The sequence below is a fragment of the Struthio camelus genome, chromosome 2 (genome assembly GCF_040807025.1).
Source record: "Struthio camelus isolate bStrCam1 chromosome 2, bStrCam1.hap1, whole genome shotgun sequence".
Lineage (NCBI taxonomy): Eukaryota > Metazoa > Chordata > Aves > Struthioniformes > Struthionidae > Struthio > Struthio camelus.
Window position 1 is genome coordinate 150,543,546 of NC_090943.1, and position 19,476 is coordinate 150,563,021.

A 19,476-nucleotide genomic window follows, 5' to 3' on the forward strand; every position below is an offset into this window, starting at 1 on the left:
CTGCTAATAAATTGCCATGTGGTTGCTAACGAAGAAAAAAAATTTTAAATGATTGGAAAATCATATTAAATTATTTCAGAACCTCTAAAATGAACATGAGCAAACTAACACTGTCCATCTCTTAGCAAAATCGTAACATATTCTAAAAAGAAGAATCTAATTTTTCCCTTCTCTCCTAAGATTGTTTCTAGGGGCTGCTCAAAGGTCAGCATACTTTCACAGTAGTAAAAAAGTGTTGATTTTTTAAGCTCGGGATAAATCTCCCAGAATGGGCTGGAAATGAAGATTTATGGACTCATACATTTGAGAACTCTTCTTCATAGCCAAAATAAATAAACAAATATATATATACACACAGATAAAAATATATTAAATATAGAAATATTTTGTGGTAACCCATAGCCTTGACATTCGTCCAAAAGAGACGAAAAAGACAAAAGATCTGTTTAAGGTCTCAACACAAAAAATGCTTGTTGAAAAAATGTTTAAGAAACAAATACCAGTTTACTGGTATTACTTTTGCTTATCCATTTGGTGGGACAGAGTTCATAAACCAAGTTTTCTGGTTTTGGAATGCACAAACCAGCCTGTAAGACAAAAATTGAAAGGAGAGCATTTTAACTTTAGAAAAAAAAAATTAGATCTAAGTTCATAAGATCTCATTTCACTGTGAATATTACAGGCTGGCCTGTGCTTTGAAAATTGTGAAATTAGAATAGCTGCACCAACTCGAAAACTGTTCACCAATTTCAATTCTAGCCTATAACTTAGGACAACAAGGTTCAAAATGTCTGTTCACTCCAAATCTCCTTCAATTTAAAATCAGTGGGTACTGAGCACCTGTCTTTGTGTCTGAGACCTAATCTTGTAAAATACCGCCCTGAGAATCTAACTGTGGAGGTGCTCTGGTACCTGATGCAGCTGGGAAGACCCAGATTTGAATGCCCAGGCTCTAAGCATTCCCAGTAATAAAGCTCCATTCTTTCTGGAATCCAGATGCAACAACCTTGTAAGCTAGATAACCAGCAGATAAGTCTAAAATGTAACTGTGTTCAAAAAGTACAACACTCCTTTTCCAAGCCTACAAAGGGTTCATACATCAAGTTATCTCTTACCTGTACAAATATAATGTCCTCATTAACCACAGCACATTTAGGTACTCACTGCCTATGCCTTCTATTATCAGAGAATTATCTGGGAACAGCTGTCATAAAATAAGCATTGCTGAATAATTTTATCTCCAGATATTCTTAGAATTATAGAATAATGTAAGTAAGAAGGGACCTCTGAAGGTCAGCTAATCCAAATACTTCCTCAAAGAAGGGATAACTTCAAAGTCAGATCAAGGATCTTGTTCAGGACAGTTTTGAAAATCTCCAAGGATGGAGATTCTACAAGCCTCAGCGGCAACCTATTCTTGAGCTTAATGACTCTCATTGCAATATTTTTTATGTGGTATCCAAAAAGAATTTCACTTGCTGCTACTTATGACCTCTTCTCCCCCTGCTATACAACTCTGAGAAACAGACTCATTCTATTTTCTTTATTACCTTCCTTTATTTCTTCTTCAGAAAAGAGAGTCCTTTGCTTCAGTTCAGATTATTTCACTTTCAGGTGAACTCAGATATATCCAACAAGACAGTCTAATTAGAAAAGTGACCATGCATAAAGTTATTCAAAATGTTAATTGTCTTTTGTATTAATTAGCAACATAAATTGTTTCCAAGCCTTTAGATACAAAAACATGTTAAAGTAAACAGAACAAACTTCACTTTGGTTTCTGGAGTCATAGCAATGTGTGACCAAAAAGAGAGTCACCCCAATGAAATGGAGAGTTAATCACCTAACTGAAGAAACTAAGTTAACAGCAGCAGCATCATATTAATGCAGATCTGTAGGCTATCATAGTGTAAACCATAACGGTAATAGATTTTACAACGTATGACAGAAAACTAGGCCATTCAAAAAGAGCAGCCCGTAAAGTGGAATAGTTAAAATTTAGTAATTAAATAGCTAGCATCTTATTGCCCTCTGAAATAGTAAACCAATAAAATTCCGAAGTGACAACCAAATGAATTCCATAAAGCCCATGGAACAGCTAAAATAATTCTTGAAAAATCTGATCTTAAAGTATTAAAAATTCATATAAACCCTTAATTATTTCCTCATTTTAATTTAAAATATGTGAATGTATATTTTTATGAGACTACTACTCTGTAACATGCATATAGTGCTTCTCATGAAGAATGTACAGCACGCAGTAAAAAAAAAATAAAAAGCTCATTTTCAAACATGACCCCAGAAAGGCTTAAATGCTTTTCCTTCCAAAAACTGCTGTCGCTAAACTAATAATCATCAGTAAGTGATTAAGACATATGAAAATCCAGTGCATTGTATGCAATGCTATTCCAGTTGCTAATAAATTAGAGGGAAAATAAAAACTTCTGTGTAAATAATAATCTGAATTGTAACATCAGATTTTACTGGTTCCAAAAATAAACCAGAAGGATTTATATACAGGTACAAGAACATTTTTCTAAACAACTTTACTACTAAAAAACATAGCAGCCTCAAAAAACTCACACAACAAAGAGTTGTACTGAACTATCTTGTTTACCTTAAAGAAAAGTCTCAGCCTCACTTGGGATGTAATGAACTAGACACACGCAAAGTATTTATGTTTGATATAACGTATTTTAAGCTGCCCCGTACATGAGTCCACAGCTTGTAAAAGAGCCTGTAAATTCTAGTAGTTTAGAAATAAATCAAACCAAATTCTCCAGTATACTTGCCATGTGCTTTGAAATCAGGAACCTTGTTTCTACTTCTCCAGCACTTAACTTTCAAAGTGTCAGGAACAAAAACAACGCAGTCTGTGTACTGCAACTCAGAACACAGTGAGTCAGCATGCCAGATCCTTAATAGGCTAAGAAAATAATAAATAAAAAAAAAAGATGTTTCATTGAAAGACCATGTCCACACAAGACTAGACATTTTATTCAGAGTTCCCATTACACAGATCCATATTCCCCAATTCCAAATGCACAGTCCACTTTCAACGTGCATAAAAAAGTACAGCATAATCCAAATGAGAACCCAACCAAATGCAGCTAGTTACACATTAAGGCATTATGAAACCTGTGCACATTTTATGCAATTGAGTGTATAATAAAGTAATTTCATGTCTGATAAGACTTGCATGGCCAGAGCTCCATCCTTTGAACTTTTTTACCCCAGTTGTTATTGGCCTATATTTACAGCAAAAAAAAAAAAATCTCTTTTATGTCATCTTGAACAATGAATTCTGTCTTTACATCTGTTTCACATGTTTATTAAGATATACCCCTGTTCTCTTATTTATAAAGTTCTCTTATTTATAAAGTTTTTCTACTTTCTTAAGTATCTGCTGTTACTTAGATTAGACAGTTTAAGAAATTAGATCCATTTCTCTCCCCGAAGTGACTGAATTATTTTACAACAAAAGTAGTAAGCTATTGTACTAATTCCTACAGTTTCAGTTTATAGGCAATATAGTGTCCTGTGTAAGTAGGTCTTATGCTAGACTCCTTGTGTCCTAGCTGAGATCAATTGAAACTCTCAAAAATTTAAATGAAAAGAAGATAGAGAAGAACTAAACAGAACAGAAATGAATAGTCTCACTGAATGCCTTACGGCTTTGAAACATGATCCCCTTCCCAGGATCCTAGGGTAACGGTCTTTATTGCACAACATAATACATATCATTTTTCCTAGGTATATGAAAAAAGCAACAATAAGAGAGTAAAGAACAGTTGATAAAAATAGGATTACATGTTTAGCACGGCTGCACTTTAAATCATCTTGAAATGTACAGTTTTCAATTCAATTTGGGGGAGCAGGAAGTAAGAGTTAAGACTTTCAGCCATGGTTCACTGCAAATAAATGGTTAATTCATTATCACCTGACAGAATTGTGTATGCTTTACTTAAATTCTGCTTTTAAGATGTTTAAAATGCTTGTTTGAAATCTGTTTGTCAGAATAAGAGAAATACAGTGCAGCTACTTTACAACTGTTGCAGAACTTTAGCTGTCTTTCAAAATAATCTGTATCTACCCTAGACAGCTCCAGCTCTTGAAAATGTCATTGTAACAGTGGGAGAGAGAGCACAGACAGCTGAGAGCATGTCACACCCATGCTCTGTTCTAAGTGATTTTAAAGCTGTATTTACAAAATGTATTGTCAAAACAGAAAAACATCAACTGATTATGCACAACTTTTTCAAATATACTTTGGAGGTAATCAGACTGACTGTGCTTTTCAGTGTATGTACATTTAAAATTTTAGATATAAACTTTAAAAAATGTTTTTATTGTCTTCTCATATGCATTTTCTGTAATCCCATACGCAATAGGAACACAATACCTTGGTTTCCTGAATTAAAAAAAAAAAGGAAAAGGGCTTAAACTAATTCCCACTGCAGTTACAGAAAGATTTCTCTTGACCTCAGTCATCGCTTAATTGACTGTAGAGTGCTTTGTTAAATAAAAATTCACTTGAGCGTATGGCTGGATAGTTTGCTGATTCAGGTGCTTAACAGTTGCTTTGTTCAGTTCCTTATTTGTTTGAAGGATAGAAATCACCTTCTTCTGTCTTTTCCCTTCACAGTTCCTTTTGTACTGATACTTTTGAAATTGAGATTTTTTAGCTCTTGTGTTGATGCTGTCTTCTCTTCTGCTCATTTACAACCCATTTTCCTTTTATGCAAGAATTCTACATTCTGACTCTCATCATCCATAAAGACATTTCCCTCCTATGTAGTTAAAGCCTGTCCGATGTGCTCATGTGCACTGATGCAAATATTTAATGATTTTTCTCTCATATCTCATTTTGCACTTTTCCAGCTACTTACAACTACACCCCTCATATGGATGTTTCTTTGCCCTTCAGAAACCCGCAATGTTTGCAAGCCCCTGCCTTGTCAAGTTCCGCTGTCTTCATCCTTTTCAAAAGTTATTTGCCTACTGCAGCAGCATCCTTCCACTGAGATATTCTACGACAAGCAAAGTATACTCATTCTTCCTAAAGTTATTAGAGCTCTCTCTTTTGACTTGTCTAACATTGACATAACACATAATTGCACATGGGATTAATATGTAAGCATCCTCTGCTAACAGTAGAAACCGCATAAGGGAAGAAAGTTGGATAAATGAAGAACGATAACAGTCATCCTGATGGATAATGACACAGACTATACGGTAAGCATAGCATACCCATAGGGAAAGATCCTTTAAAAGGAAGTCTACCTCTTGGAGTGCATTGCTTCCGTTAACAGATTTTACAGAACAGCTGAAAGCAATTATTTTCCCCTGTATTTGTTCCTGCTGGCAGAAGCAGAAAGATGAATGCAAAATACCTCTATAATTAGGATTACAATGCAGGGAGAAACCTGACACTAAGACATCCTTCCCAACTTAAACATGTTAACCTGCTTCTGTCTCCTACTCCCCAGGTTAGTTTGTTCCTACTGAAAACAATGGACATATTTAGCGATAATTTTAGTGGACGGTAAGACATTTTTAATTTCTGCTTAACCAGCCAGCAGTCTTCCAGATCGAAAACATGGTTGGGAGATAAATTCACACTAAGTGCTGTGAAAGCAAAGTATTTGGATTTAAGACTGGTTGAGAATTTTGGACAGTCTCAAATCCTAGTAATTCCTGTAAAATATTCTGAGCCAGGGTCATTACTGATAGCACAGAATTCTTCTTCATAAAAACACACAATGGAGATCGTCCTTTGGTGGCATAAAGCATGGTATACACACATCACAGTGATCAGTATCTGTTAGTCATACTAATTTAAACACAAAAGAGCGTAGTTCTGAAATAATAATTGTTCGAACTCCCTAGCACGGCTATCCTATGCACGAATGCGGCTTACACTCCTACTGGAAAACATTTCCCTAAAAATTCTCTTATGGTACCCCCTAAACCAAAGAATGCATCACAGGTGGTCTGGGTATTTTACTTTTTCTGGAGAGGGCAAGGGAGGTTGCAAGTGCAACCATAAATTGGTCTCAAATTTTAAGGAGAGACAATCTCTCTGGGTACCTTAAATTATTATTTCTAGATTCAAGAAATTGCTCTACTTGTCTTTCGATGTAAAATGCAGGTTGACAAAAAGAAATTAACATGTTAGACTTCTGTGAGTAACATCAGTGACAAAGGCATGGCACTACTCTATCGCCAGATTCCTCTTGTAATTTGAGGTAAGTTTCCTGTTGGAAATACAGAGAAGTGTGCACCACAAGGTGATACTACAGATATTATATTATCCTAGACCTTAGCCACCTCCTCAGGAAATAAAATTAAAATTATTTTATTGGGGAATAAGCGGGTTGGTGTTGTCAGCTGGCTTTTATAATTACGGAGAAAGCACTTAAGACAGTCTGAAATCACAAGTTTAAAATTAAGCTTTACTTTCCAAAAGTAATACCTCTACAAAGTGATTCTTAGCTGATAAAAATAAGATAATATTCATTATACTCCACAATAGTTATTTAGGAAGCTAACTGTGTAAATGTGTATCTAGCTTGTCTTACAACATTTATTAGACAATCAGCTGATAAAACGGATCAGTTGATGTCATTGTTATAAAAGAAAAATTAAAATGTAGGCAGAACAGTGTTTGAAATAAGGATCGCTCAGTCCTTTGCATGGTATAAATATGTAGTTTCAAGCTGTAATTACTTTAAGTCAATTTTGCCAAAGCTGGAATTGTATAGGATTTCACTGGAGAGAAGGGAAGCTTTTTCCAAGATACAATTAGTTTAAAAATACCTTGTTTTAAAATTTATCTTGGGACTACTTCTACAGAAAACCTAGTATCCAGAATGAGAGAGAGAAACGCAGATTAATTCAGAGAGTGTCTTTTCACACCCAAATGAAACGTGGTGTGCTTAGTTTTACATTTTGAATGAGAAACAAGGCGAAAAAAAATCACCTGCCTGTACTGATATCAATTTGTCACTCTCAACTAAAATTTCAGTCCTTGTGGAGAAAAGAACTCTGTGTATACACGTCTATTACATTTTAGATGTTCTCTGTAAACATCAGTAAAGGGAAGGAGGAAACATTACAGAGAAGTTTATGTAAAGGGAAAGCAGCGAGAGGTCCTGATGGCCTTCCTTTACGCATACTGCAAAGGACTAAGAGGAAATTAAGGGAATCCATGAACCCACAGTAAGAGACCCGAGACTGGGGCAGCGAGTAGAGCCAGTACCCTCTTTGCCACAGCATGACTTCATTTTCCAACTGTTCTTTCCTTTTACCTCCTGCTGTTTCAAGCCTAGGCCTCCGAATCTGTCAAATGAGGGCCCTGGGTGCCATCAAGGACTTAATTTATTGGTATGTGATTAATATCTGCCACTTACATGTTGTCTTACTTAACGTTTGTATGGGTTTCTTTAAAGAATGTCATTTAAAAAGCCAGCAACTCAACATGATGTCATTATAACATCAAACAGAAAACACTGTGAAACTTGATGCTGCAACAAAACTGCTTTTTAAAAGTAAAATGACATAAATACTCTGTGGCAATTAGCATATACATACATCCTGCATCAGATTGGAATTGCTTTTCTTATATTTTACACAGAATTTTAAACTCCTACAAAATTCTCTATGTATATATATTTTACCAAGGTTTATAAATTATATACTTTTATGTTGTCATGTTTTCCTATACAAAGATGAAGTTGTGCAAATGCTCACACAGACATTTACTCTGTGCCAGCACTTGTGTAAGCTCCAGTAATATATTTTTCTTCCCATCATAAATGGATTTTGGATTATGCTTTACCTAAAGGAAAAGCACTATATACATTACATAACTTAGTAGAATGTAAAAAATAAAATCTGCAGTTTCTCATTAAATTTTTGAAATAATTGATTTTTATGTCTTGCAGAATGTCGTATCTTAGACTACTTAGACAGGAAAGAAGTCTGACTCTTCTGAATCTTCTAGTATTTGGAAACACAATCTGATTGTACATAAAACACTGATCTATAAAGGCCTCATATTAAGGCTCCCCAACCAACTTTAGTTTTGTGATTTCCATACATTTGGGTGCTTCACACAGCCTTCTTAACATTCTCTTAATGTGATGAGGATATGAATTTAATATATCAGGTATAGACATTTTTATAGCTGTTCTGCCTCAAAGTTAGAAAAGAGTACAGTGCTTTTAAATCACCTTTTTACTCAAATGTAATCCAAGATCCAAGAAGATGCTAGAACAGCTGCACCATTACTAGGATAACCCTATCCATAGCCCTCATAGCTTGCACAGTAGTAGAAAAGAAGTTCATCTACTCTCAGTAATTTTCTTTGCTTAAAATGAACAGATCATGCTATGAGCTAAAAGTCCCAGAAATGTTTGCATTCCAGCAATGCTTTTTCAAAGCAGAAAACTGACAGAAATATTTCAATTGATGAAAAATTCTGCATCTTTATAGTGAAATTTTATTTACTCACATTATTATTTTACTCACACTATTACTCATATTATTACTCATATTATTATTACTTACTATTCTTCAGTTGTATGGAAACTATTGTAGGAGTACTAGATTAGCAGTAGAATTACTTCAAAATAAGTAACTTTGGACCACTTGAAAAAGACTCCTAAAAAACCAAACCCTTAAATTTAAGCACATTGAGAATGCCCCTGAAATATCTGGCTGCTTATGTACTTAAGAACAGGTTCCCTGAATAAGATTTGTGTTTGTAATATTCTGATTATGAGAAAAAGATGCGAAACAACAAACAGAATTACACTTTTAGGGAAGAGAGAAAAGACTGGAGTAATCAGATTCTCATGGTAAAAGAAAATAAGAATAATCTTGCTTCCACATACAAATATCCATAGGAATCAAACCAAAGACAATATATAACAATATATATTCTATATATAACTATAAAATCCCTAGAGATAAAGTATTTCATGCTTTCTCAATGTTTTCCAAAAGGTATAAGTGCCACTTTAAATTTGAGGTGGTTCCAGAAAAAAAAAAATCTAAATATTTCAAACCTGATCTTCATTTTCAAAAACATATCTGTTTCTGTTTATGTATTAAGATATCTATATATTAAAATTTAAAAGCCAATTTCTAAACCTTTGAAAATTTGGATTTATACTGGAAATGCTAAAATACATTAAAGTATCACTCTCTCCAACTTCAAAATTTGAATGCAAAGTCTCTAAACAACAAACGCGAATCACAATATCACATCAGAACACACGGATCATGAGAAGCAAGTCGAAGAAGCAATTGTACACCAATGGTTTACAATGTACCTAATAAAATCCTGCATAATGTCAAAACAATGTCATCTGCTTGATCCACTCGTTGCTGAAGTTGAAACAGCCAAAAACACCACCATGACACAGTTATAAGGAATAATTATGTATATGGATAGATTAGTACTTCGTAATTAATTTTCTCTCCATCTGGTGCACATTTTATTTTGACCACAAATGAGGTACTATCCTAGGAAGCTAATTAACAATTATTGTAAACAATGCCAAAGAGAGCAATCTCATTGATCTACTGAGTGCTTTCCTTGTCTGCTCTACGGTACAGCAACAGCAAAGAGTCCGTGACCACATTGCATAACGTATTTGTAGGAGCACAGCAATATCCTTAAAGGTAGCAGGTGAACGTTTTGGCTTATTTTCTTCTAAAAATAAGCGTAAAAAAGGAAAAATTATGTTTATAAACATTGTTATATTTATTTCACATATCTTTTGAAACAAAAGCTTTAAAATCAGTGTTTCAAAATCACTTTCCACAGATTTGTACAATAAATACTGCTAAATTCTTATTCTGTCAAATACCTTGTAAATAGTTTTGGTCTTTGATTTTTAGCTTTTTTTAATAAAGGTTTACAAGGCACAAGGGCTCACCAGGGCACAATTTGAACTCAGATTTTGTCAACAAGACCAATATTTACATTTAAAGATCCTCAGGATGACTGTTATCTTCTGTGTCACATGCAACACTGAGTTATGAGTGGACAGATATTGCTTACATAAAAGACTAGACCATTAAGTTACAGTTGTGTTAAATGAGCACCTAACATGAAAAGACTTGGCAAGAGTTTGATTTTTTTTTACTTTTGAATACTTCAGAAAATCAAGACATTAGAGCATGAAATAGTATAAGGTATTAAAGAATTTTCTTCTTCTGTCTAAATTAACAACAGAGTAAGTAGTGGCAGCAAATGGTTATATTTCATGTTTGGAGACTTCTGCATGTTCACTGTCTTGAAAAGTACACTGATCTACAGTGACTGTGTCTTGAAATGAATTTGTTATGTAGCTGCTGATCACAACTATGTAACTAAGATTGATTTTACTGTTAAGGCAGAATATATGGCTCAAAAACAATGTCTTCTCTTCAATTTTGAGAATTTTATTTCTGGAATATATAGAAGTTTTCTGAGATTAAAAAAAAAAGATTTATACTTTTTTTTTAATTCTAGGAAGCAAGAATTTATTTATTATTTGTACTGCAGTTCTACGGGCCTAGCTGGGATTGGGCTTCATGAAAAACATCTACAGCAGCAAATAACAGAAGACGTGAGAATGATCTCATGCACTGGATTCTTCAGTGCCCATCCTGCTTCATTTTTAGCTCACTACCTGGTAACTTTGGATTTTTCCAAACAACTGAGCAAAACTTGGAGGATGGTTCACTCCAAAAAACACTGCCAAAAGGCAGTATGGATAAGGCTACATCAGTTCTGCCTTCTTCGGCATACCCACTCCTCCAGTACTATCTCCCAGAAGGATGTGCATCCTCACATACCCCTAAAAATCCTCATGTTACACTCTACATTTGAAAGCATGCATATATGCCTTCACTTTCATTCTCTAAAAATATGACCCTGCTGGGCTGGACCAACACCCCCCAAATTACCTCAGAAACTTTAAAATGAGAAAAGGACACAAAGAATAACAGATGCTTCTTAGAGCCACGGGCCCACCACACAGGATCCGAAAAAGATCCAAAGCCAACAGCTATGTATCAACAGCATAAAAATTAGGCTTCTATAAAAGCACATCTTCCATGATTCGCTCATAAACAAAAACTAAGAGTAACTGAAAAAGGCTAGCAAATCAGGCCTTTGTTCTGAAGAGATTTGTCTTCTACCCACTCTACATTCAATGGGATATAGAATGTAAGTGCTAGCGCAATTAAATGATTGTGTAACCATAACTAAAAAGCCAGCTGAGTTCTGTTTGAGATCTTTTATGAGGATATTACTCAAGTTGTTCATAGAATGTCAAACAAGAAAATTTGCAAGCCAGATGGATTCTTTCTTCTTCCAGACTTTTGGGTTGAACTGTTGAATTAATGCTGCTTTCCCTTCCTCCCCCCTCCCCGCCTTTTTTTTAAAGAATCTTGTCATTATGACTGTCCATTATGGTGTGCTTTAAAAAATTTAGTGAACTGACAAGCCCACCTTGTGCAGTGATGCTAGCAAAACAAAGCCCCAAAGGACAAAGTAAAAAGAAAGATACAGTTGGCCGATGAAATATATCTCATTTTACTCTGAAGTACTTGAAAACATCCTGGTAAATGGTTTATTTTCATCTAAATAATAGTTATCTTCCAATAGAATAATGCAGATTTGATTTTTCTATTATTACAGAAGATTCCCAGCTCCTATCACTTCCATGCAGACTTGCACTGGATCAGAAAAGAAAACAAAAAATAAATCACAGAATCACAGAATCGTTTAGGTTGGATGGGACCTCCGGAGATCATCTAGTCCAACCTCCCTGCTCAAGCAGGGTCCTCTAGAGCACATTCCACAGGATCGCATCCAGATGGGTTTTGAATACCTCCAGCGAAGGAGACTCCACCACCTCTCGAGGCAACCTGTTCCAGGGCTCACTCACCCGCACAGTGAAGAAGTTTTTTCTCAGGTTCAGATGGAACTGCCTGTGCTTCAGTTTCTGCCCATTGCCTCTTGTCCTGTTGCTGGGCACCATGGAGAAGAGGCTGGCCTCATCCTCTTGACACTCCCCCTTCAGATACTTGTACACGTTGATGAGATCCCCTCTCAATCTTCTCTTCTCCAGGCTGAACAGGCCCAGCTCCCTCAGCCTTTCTTCACAGGAGAGGTGCTCCAGTCCCCTCATCATCTCTGTAGCCCTTCGCTGGACTCTCTCCAGTAGTGCCATGTCTCTCTTGTACTGCGGAGCCCAGAACTGGACACAGCACTCCAGATGTGGCTTCACCAGATGTGGCTGAGTAGAGGGGCAGGATCACCTCCCTCCACCTGCTGGCAACACTCTGCCTCATGCAGCCCAGGAGACCCTTGGCCTTCTTGGCCACAAGGGCACACTGCTGCCTCACGATCAACTTGTTGTCCACCAGCACTCCCAGGTCCTTCTCCGCAGAGCTACTTTCCAGCAGGTCAACCCCCAGCCTGTACTGCTGCATGGGATTATTCCTGCCTAGGTGCAGCACCTTGCACTTGCCTTTGTTGAACTTCAGGAGGCTCCTCTCCGCCCACCTCTCCAGCCTCTCCAGGTCCCTCTGAAAGGCAGCACAGCCTTCTGGTGTGTTAGCCTCTCCTCCCAGTTTAGTATCATCAGCAAACTTGCTGAGGGTGCACTCTGTGCTTTCCTCCAGGTCACTGATGAATACACTGAACAAGACTGGACCCAGCACTGACCCCTGGGGGACACCGCTAGCTACAGGCCTCCAACTACACTCTGCACCATTCACCACAACCCTCCGAGCTTGGCCATCCAGCCAGTTCTCCATCCACCTCACCGTCCACTCGTCTAGCCCACACTTCCTGAGCTTACCTACAAGGATGTGATGGGAGACAGCATCAAAAGCCTTGCTGAAGTCCAGGAAGACAACATCCACCGCTCTCCCCTCATCTCCCCAGCCAGTCATGCCATCAGAGAACGCTATCAGATTGGTCAAGCAGGATTTCTCCTTTGGTGAATCCATGCTGATTACTCCTGATCACCTTCTTGCCCTCCACATACTTAGTGAGGACCTCCAGGAGGAGCTGTTCCATCACCTTTCCAGGGATGGAGGTGAGGCTGACAGGCCTGGAGTTTCCTGGCTCCTCCTTCTTGCCCTTTTGGAAGACGGCGATGACATGGGCTTTCTTCCAGTCCTCAGGCACCTCTCCTGATCTCCAGGAGCTTTCCATGATGATGGAGAGTGGCCTAGCAATAACATCCACCTGTTCCCTCAGCACTCGTGGGTGCATCCCATCAGGGCCCATGGATTTGTGGATGTTAAGTTTGGACAAAAGATCTCTAACCTGATCCTCCTCCACCAAGGGAGAGTCTTCCTTTCTCCAGACTTCCTCTCTTGTCCCCAGGGTCTGGAATTCCTGAGGACCGGCCTTAGCAGTGAAGACTGAAGCAAAGGCAGCATTCAATAACTCTGCCTTCTCTATATCCTTTGTTACCAGGGCACCTGCCCCATTCAGCAGTGGGCCCACATTTTCCCTAGTCTTTCTTTGCTATTGATGTATTTGAAGAAGGCCTTCTTCTTGTCCTTGACATCCCTTGCCAGATTTAATTCCAAATGGGCCTTAGCCTTCCTTGTCGCATCCGTGCACACTCTGACAACGTCCCTGTATTCTTCCCAAGTGGCCTGTCCCCTTCTCCACATTCTGTACACTTCCTTCTTCTGTTGGAGTTTTGCCAGGAGTTCCTTGCTCATCCATGCAGGTCTCCTGCCCGCTTTGCCGGACTTCTTCCTCAGAGGGATGCACTGCTCTTGAGCCTGGAGGAGGTGATGCTTGAACATTAACCAGCTTTCTTGGACCCCTCTTCCTTCTAGGGCCCTACCCCATGAGATTCCCCTAAGTAGGTCCCTGAAGAGGCCAAAGTGTGCTCTCCTGAAGTCCAGCACTGCAATCCTACTCATTGCCCTGCTCCCTCCTCGTAGGATCCTGAACTCCACCATCTCATGGTCACTGCAGCCAAGGCTGCCCCCAACCTTCACCTCTCCAACTAGACCTTCTTTGTTCGTTAGTACAAGGTCTAGCATTGCACCCCTCCTCGTCGGCGTCTCCACCACCTGAGTCAAGAAATTATCATCAATGCTCTGCAGGAACCTCTTTGACTGTTTGTGCCTAGCTGTGCTGTCTTCCCAGCAGATGTCAGGGTGGTTGAAGCCTTCCATGAGGACCAGGGCCCGTGAATGTGAGGCTACTTCCAGCTGTCTGTAGAAGGCCTCATCGACAGCTTCCTCCTGATCAGGTGGCCTGTAGTAGACCCCCACAACAGTGTCACCCATGTTACCCTGCCCTTTAATCCTTACCCATAGGCTCTCAACTTGCTCTTCATCCACCCCGAGGCAGAGCTCCATACGTTCTAGTTGCTCCCTCACATAAAGAGCAACTCCACCACCTCGCCTTCCTGGCCTGTCTTTCCTAAAAAGCACATAGGCATCCATGACAGCATTCCAGTCATGTGAACTATCCCACCATGTCTCTGTCACTGCAATGAGATCATGGCCCTGCGACCGCACACAGATCTCTAACTCTTCCTGTTTATTCCCCATGCTGCGTGCATTGGTGTACAGGCATTTCAGAGAGCCAATCAAGCACGCAGGCTTCCCAGGAGAGGTGCAAGAGGATCCTCCATAGCCTTGTCCCATGCTGTCTCCCCTGGCTGTATGCACCCGCTGGAGGCCTCCTGACTCGAGCGGTGTTTTACTGACTCCCCTGCCACTATAACTCTCCCCTTCCCCCATCTTGCCTAGTTTAAAGCCCTCCTTACCAGGCTGGCCAATCTGTTCGCAAAGACAGACACGTGTGCCCCGCTTGGTAAGGTGGATCCCATCGCTCCCCATCAGCTGGTGATCTTCAAACAGGGTCCCATGGTCATAGAAACCAAAGCCCTGTTGCCAACACCAGCGGCGCAGCCAGCTGTTAACTTGGAAAACTCGTCTACTCCTCCTCCTGTCCTTTCTCCTCACAGGCAAGATTGAGGAGAAAACGACCTGGGCTCCCAGACCCTTCACCACCATTCCCAGAGCTCTGAAGTCCTGTTTGATGGTTTCCAATTTGCCTTTCGTGTCGTTAGCACCCACATGGAAGATCAGCAGAGGGTAGTAGTCCGACGCGTGGACAAGCCTTGGCAGTCTTTCCACGACATCTCTTATTCGAGCCCCTGGCAGGCAGCAAACCTCTCTGGACAAGAGGTCAGGTCGGCAGATAGGTGCCTCTGTCCCCTGCAGCAGGGAGTCACCCACAACAATCACTCGCCGTTTCTTCTGGGGGTTCCTGCACAGCACAGGGTCTGCCAGGCCAGTTGCCTCTCTCGGAGCCATGCCCAGCTCCTCCTCGGCTTGGAGGGTGCTAAACTTGTTCTTCACAGGCAACTCTTGAGGAGGAGCAAGAGCCTTTCTCCTTCTACGAGAGGTCACCAGCTTCCAGCCCTCTTCCACAGCGTTATGATGCACCTTTACACACGGTGCTGAGCCCTCTGACAACTCTGCTGCAGTAGGGGCAGGGGACTCCCAGAGCTGAACAGTCTCCGAGAACACCCTGTCAATCTCCTGCTCATCCTCTCGGATGCTACGCAGCCTACTAACCTCCTCCCGTAACTTATTTGAGAATAAATCAAAAGACAACAAGAAGGCCCTCCCCCAAGCACTACAGTAAGAAATGGAAAAAGAATCCAGACAGTGAGGTCCTCTTCTCTGTTGCTTTGCTTTCAAGAGTCAGTAGAAGAATCTCAAGGTTGGACATATTTTTAACCTAAAATCTTAGCATATTCTGATGCAGTTCTGCAAATGAAATAAAATATTGTATATTTACTGATATGAAATACCTCTTTTGTTTGTATCCATTCATAACAAGAGCAATCATAGCTAAAAGTAGGAATTTCATATTGTCTTTTCTTTCGGAGCTTAAATATATTGCAGTAACATACACTAAGCAGTAAAAAATATACTTGCCATTTTGTCTAGCATAATTATCAAGCTGCTTTTCATTGCATGCATTCTAACCAACCTGGTGAGGTAATTTTAGCTTGCACGGTATAAATCATCAGCAAGATTAACCACAATATATATTAAGATGATGTATGATTTACTGTTGCTCAGCTAAACATGTCAGCTAAAGTGATTATGGTTATGAAACTGCATTTACTTTTACATAATGGGATCCTTCAAGTCACACACATTTGGTATGAGGTATATCCACTTCAGTCTTTTTCAAGAAGAGTTTTTAAACTACATTACATCATTTAATATGGGGCTGGAAGTTCATTATCCAACATACAAATCGCTTACTCCCAAAACCTCATAACTTTAAGAGGATCTAGGGAAAAGTTAGGATCATCAGAATGACAGAAATTGAATATATATAAAAATGTGTCTTGAGCACTGGATGGTTCAGGGAAAAGGTAATGGAATTTAGGATCTTCTTTTCCAAGTCACTGTTTTCATCATGTACTATATGAGTAATAATCAACAGTTGTTACTACAAACTATTTGACAGCAGTTGCCTGGCCTGAACCCAGATACTCATGGATGAAGTCCAGAGTTAAAGAAAAAAAAATCATTATATGGTTAGAACTCTTATTGGCAGCCTCAGCAGAGACATTAAGGCCTGAATGGGCAGATAAATCATTACTCCTCTCAGATGAAGTGTTTTCACAGGAGGCGTTAAGGCATGTTAAATAAATGATTTCTGTGTAATAACTGGTGGGTGTAGTTTAGCTCCAGATAGACAGTAAAGTCTTTGATACCACATAAGAAAATCTGCCAGAAATACTCCATATTTGTGTGGGCTGGTGCTCTGTGACACAGACTGAAGATAGAGTCCAGACAAATTACAAAAGGACAATGCATTAGCTATTAGCTAAGTGAGATAGCTGATATCATGTGGCAAAGTACTTTATTAATGTCCAGTTCAGTCTTACATAACATTCCTTTAATGACGTGCACGAAGTAGAAAATGCTTTAATGAGGTGTGCAGCTGCTACTGAATTGGAGGGATGTTCAAATATCGCTGCAGAGAAAGAAATAATAAAAAGATCTTTGGAAATACAAACCAAAAATATCAAACCAAAATTCAAGTGGAAAAGAATGCAGGGTGCATTGCACATCGTTCGCCCAAATGTCGTAAAAACACCTCTTTGCAAAGGATGCATTCAGCTGTACCACGTTATACAGCTGACAGCTCTGTGAGTCTCAAGCAGGGACTGATATCGAACAGGCGAAATTCTTAAGTAACAACTTCAGTAACTCTCAGGACCAGCAGAAAGAGAATATAATCCAACTCTGTAAGGCTTAATTATTTTCCAATATGATAACTTATCTGAAAAGACCTAAGTATGACAGCTCAGATAAGAAATAAATGACTAAGGATAAGAATTGAATGTAAAATTGGTCTAAAGGAATAAGTATCAGGTGATTTAATACTACTGAATACAACGTATCATAAGTAACCTGAATAATCAGAAGCATCTTTAGAACTTTTCTAATCTGTCAGTTGCCTCTATTGATCAAAGACAGAAAGCAAGCAGAAAATCCCCCCCAAAACTCCTCTTACTACGACCTACGAGTGCGGATTCCAAGCATCTGTAACCCAGTGCAAACTGAGGGAAACCTCAACTAAAGATTCAAATTGTGGTCCCTTTGACTAGCCAGGCCAGAAAAGCAAGAGAATTGCATCCAGAAGCAAACACAGGAGAATAAGTTTTTCTCCTGTGTCCAAGTTTACACAGTTCTCAGCACCCTTTCCTCCCTTTTTTTTCCCCACAGACGGAAGGATGATGCCCATAAAGTGAAAGAAAAATCTCCATAAGATCACTAAAACCACCAGATCACTTTAAATCATCAAGAGTGTCATTTGCAGAATGAGAGGTGAAGGCACATAGGTTGTTTTACTTGTTTTGCATGCACAAAAACACACATTCCAGACATACTCAGGAATCCTTATCCACAATGATTGCACAATCTCATTTTTCAGAAAGTATCCAGCATGCTTCTGGGTTTTGTTTTACTATTCTCTGTAAAGTTGTTTCTTATTTATTTGACTAAGAATAAATCTTGCAGCTATTTCCTGTATTTGTGAAGAGAGACTGATACAATTTTTTAACGTTTTCCACAACATTTGCTCTTGGTTTAACTAAATATATCTTACCATTTAAGATTTAAAATAATTTATTCAAATATTATTTACTAATTAACACTTTAGAAACAAAGATCAGTCTCCAATCTCATCACTATTTATTTTCAAAACAACTTTATCATTGCCACTGAGTTTTAGAGTTAAGTAGTAAACAGCTTTCCATCTCGTAAGACTTATAAAGACGATAAAAAAAAAAAAAAAAAGGTGGCGAATTGAGAGAAGTTCTCAGTTAGGAAACAAAAATATCCAATAGATATGCTCCTAAATAAAATCCTAGTTTTTCTAAGAAATCTGCATGAAACCAGAGTTGTATGACAGTTTCACAGAACTCTAACCTTTCTACTGTGACCTGCAGGGTTGCAGGCCCTGGTACTCACAGGCAGATTTAATCACTCTGATATCTGCCAGCAGGGCAACATGCTGACGTGCAAGGAAACCAAGAGATTTCTGGAGTGCACTGGGGACACCTTTCTTACGTACTTACTGGATGGGCCAAGTCAGCATATGCTAATCCAGGAATAAGAAATAATTGGTCTGGGATGTGATAATGGCAGCCTTGACTGCAGTGGCTATGAGCAAGTCCTCATGGAAAGCATTTCAAGGCATGTGGAAGACAAGAAGCTGATTAGAAACAGCCAGTGCAGATGTACCAAGGGTAAACCATGCCTGACTAATCTGATTGCCTTCTATAATGAAATGACTGGCTTTATGGATGCGGGGGGAACATCGGATGCTGTTTACCTTGACTGCAGCACAACTTTCAATATGGTCTCCCATAACATCCCTGAAGTCAAACAGGGGAGGTATGGACAGGATGGGTGAATTTAAAGGTGACTGTAAAATTATCTGGCCTGAAAAGGTAGCAGTCAGTGGTTTGAGCTGGCAGCCAGTTTCAAGCGGTGCTGCCGGGGGTTTTAGGACAGATATTGTTTAATATCGTCAACATTGACCTTGACGATGGGATGGAATGCCTCCTCAGTAAGTTACCGCATGACACCAAACTAGGCGAAAAAAGAGAGGGAGAGGTAGTAATTATATCAGAGGGGTAGGACTGCTGTCAAGAGGGACCCTGGAGGGAGGGAAGAGGTGGGCATAAAGGAACCTCCTAAGTTTAACAAAAACAAGTGCAAAATCTGGCACCAGGAGCAGAATAACCTCGCGCAGTGGAACAGACAGTACTGGGGACAAAGTGGGTGGGGACAGCTGTGCAGAAGAGAACCCGGGAGTCCTGGCACACAGTGAATCAGTGAACCCTCATGGTGATGAAGACTGACTGCACACAGAGATGTTTTAGCAAGAGG

At 39.2% G+C, this 19,476-nt stretch overlaps 1 protein-coding gene across 3 annotated transcripts in view; it reads right to left on the reverse strand.

The window, feature by feature from the left end:
• The window catches only part of SLC26A7 (solute carrier family 26 member 7), a 103,367-nt gene that overhangs the window by 80,806 nt on the left and 3,085 nt on the right, over positions 1-19,476 (reverse strand). For 2 of the 3 annotated variants that reach the window (XM_009676031.2, XM_068933062.1), the window contains exon 1: positions 2,793-2,920. The exons of the other annotated variant lie outside the window; for it this stretch is intronic. The gene's annotated coding sequence lies outside the window, so the exon portion shown is untranslated. Of the gene's footprint in view, positions 1-2,792; positions 2,921-19,476 lie in introns of those variants that run through there. 3 annotated transcript variants of the gene reach the window in all.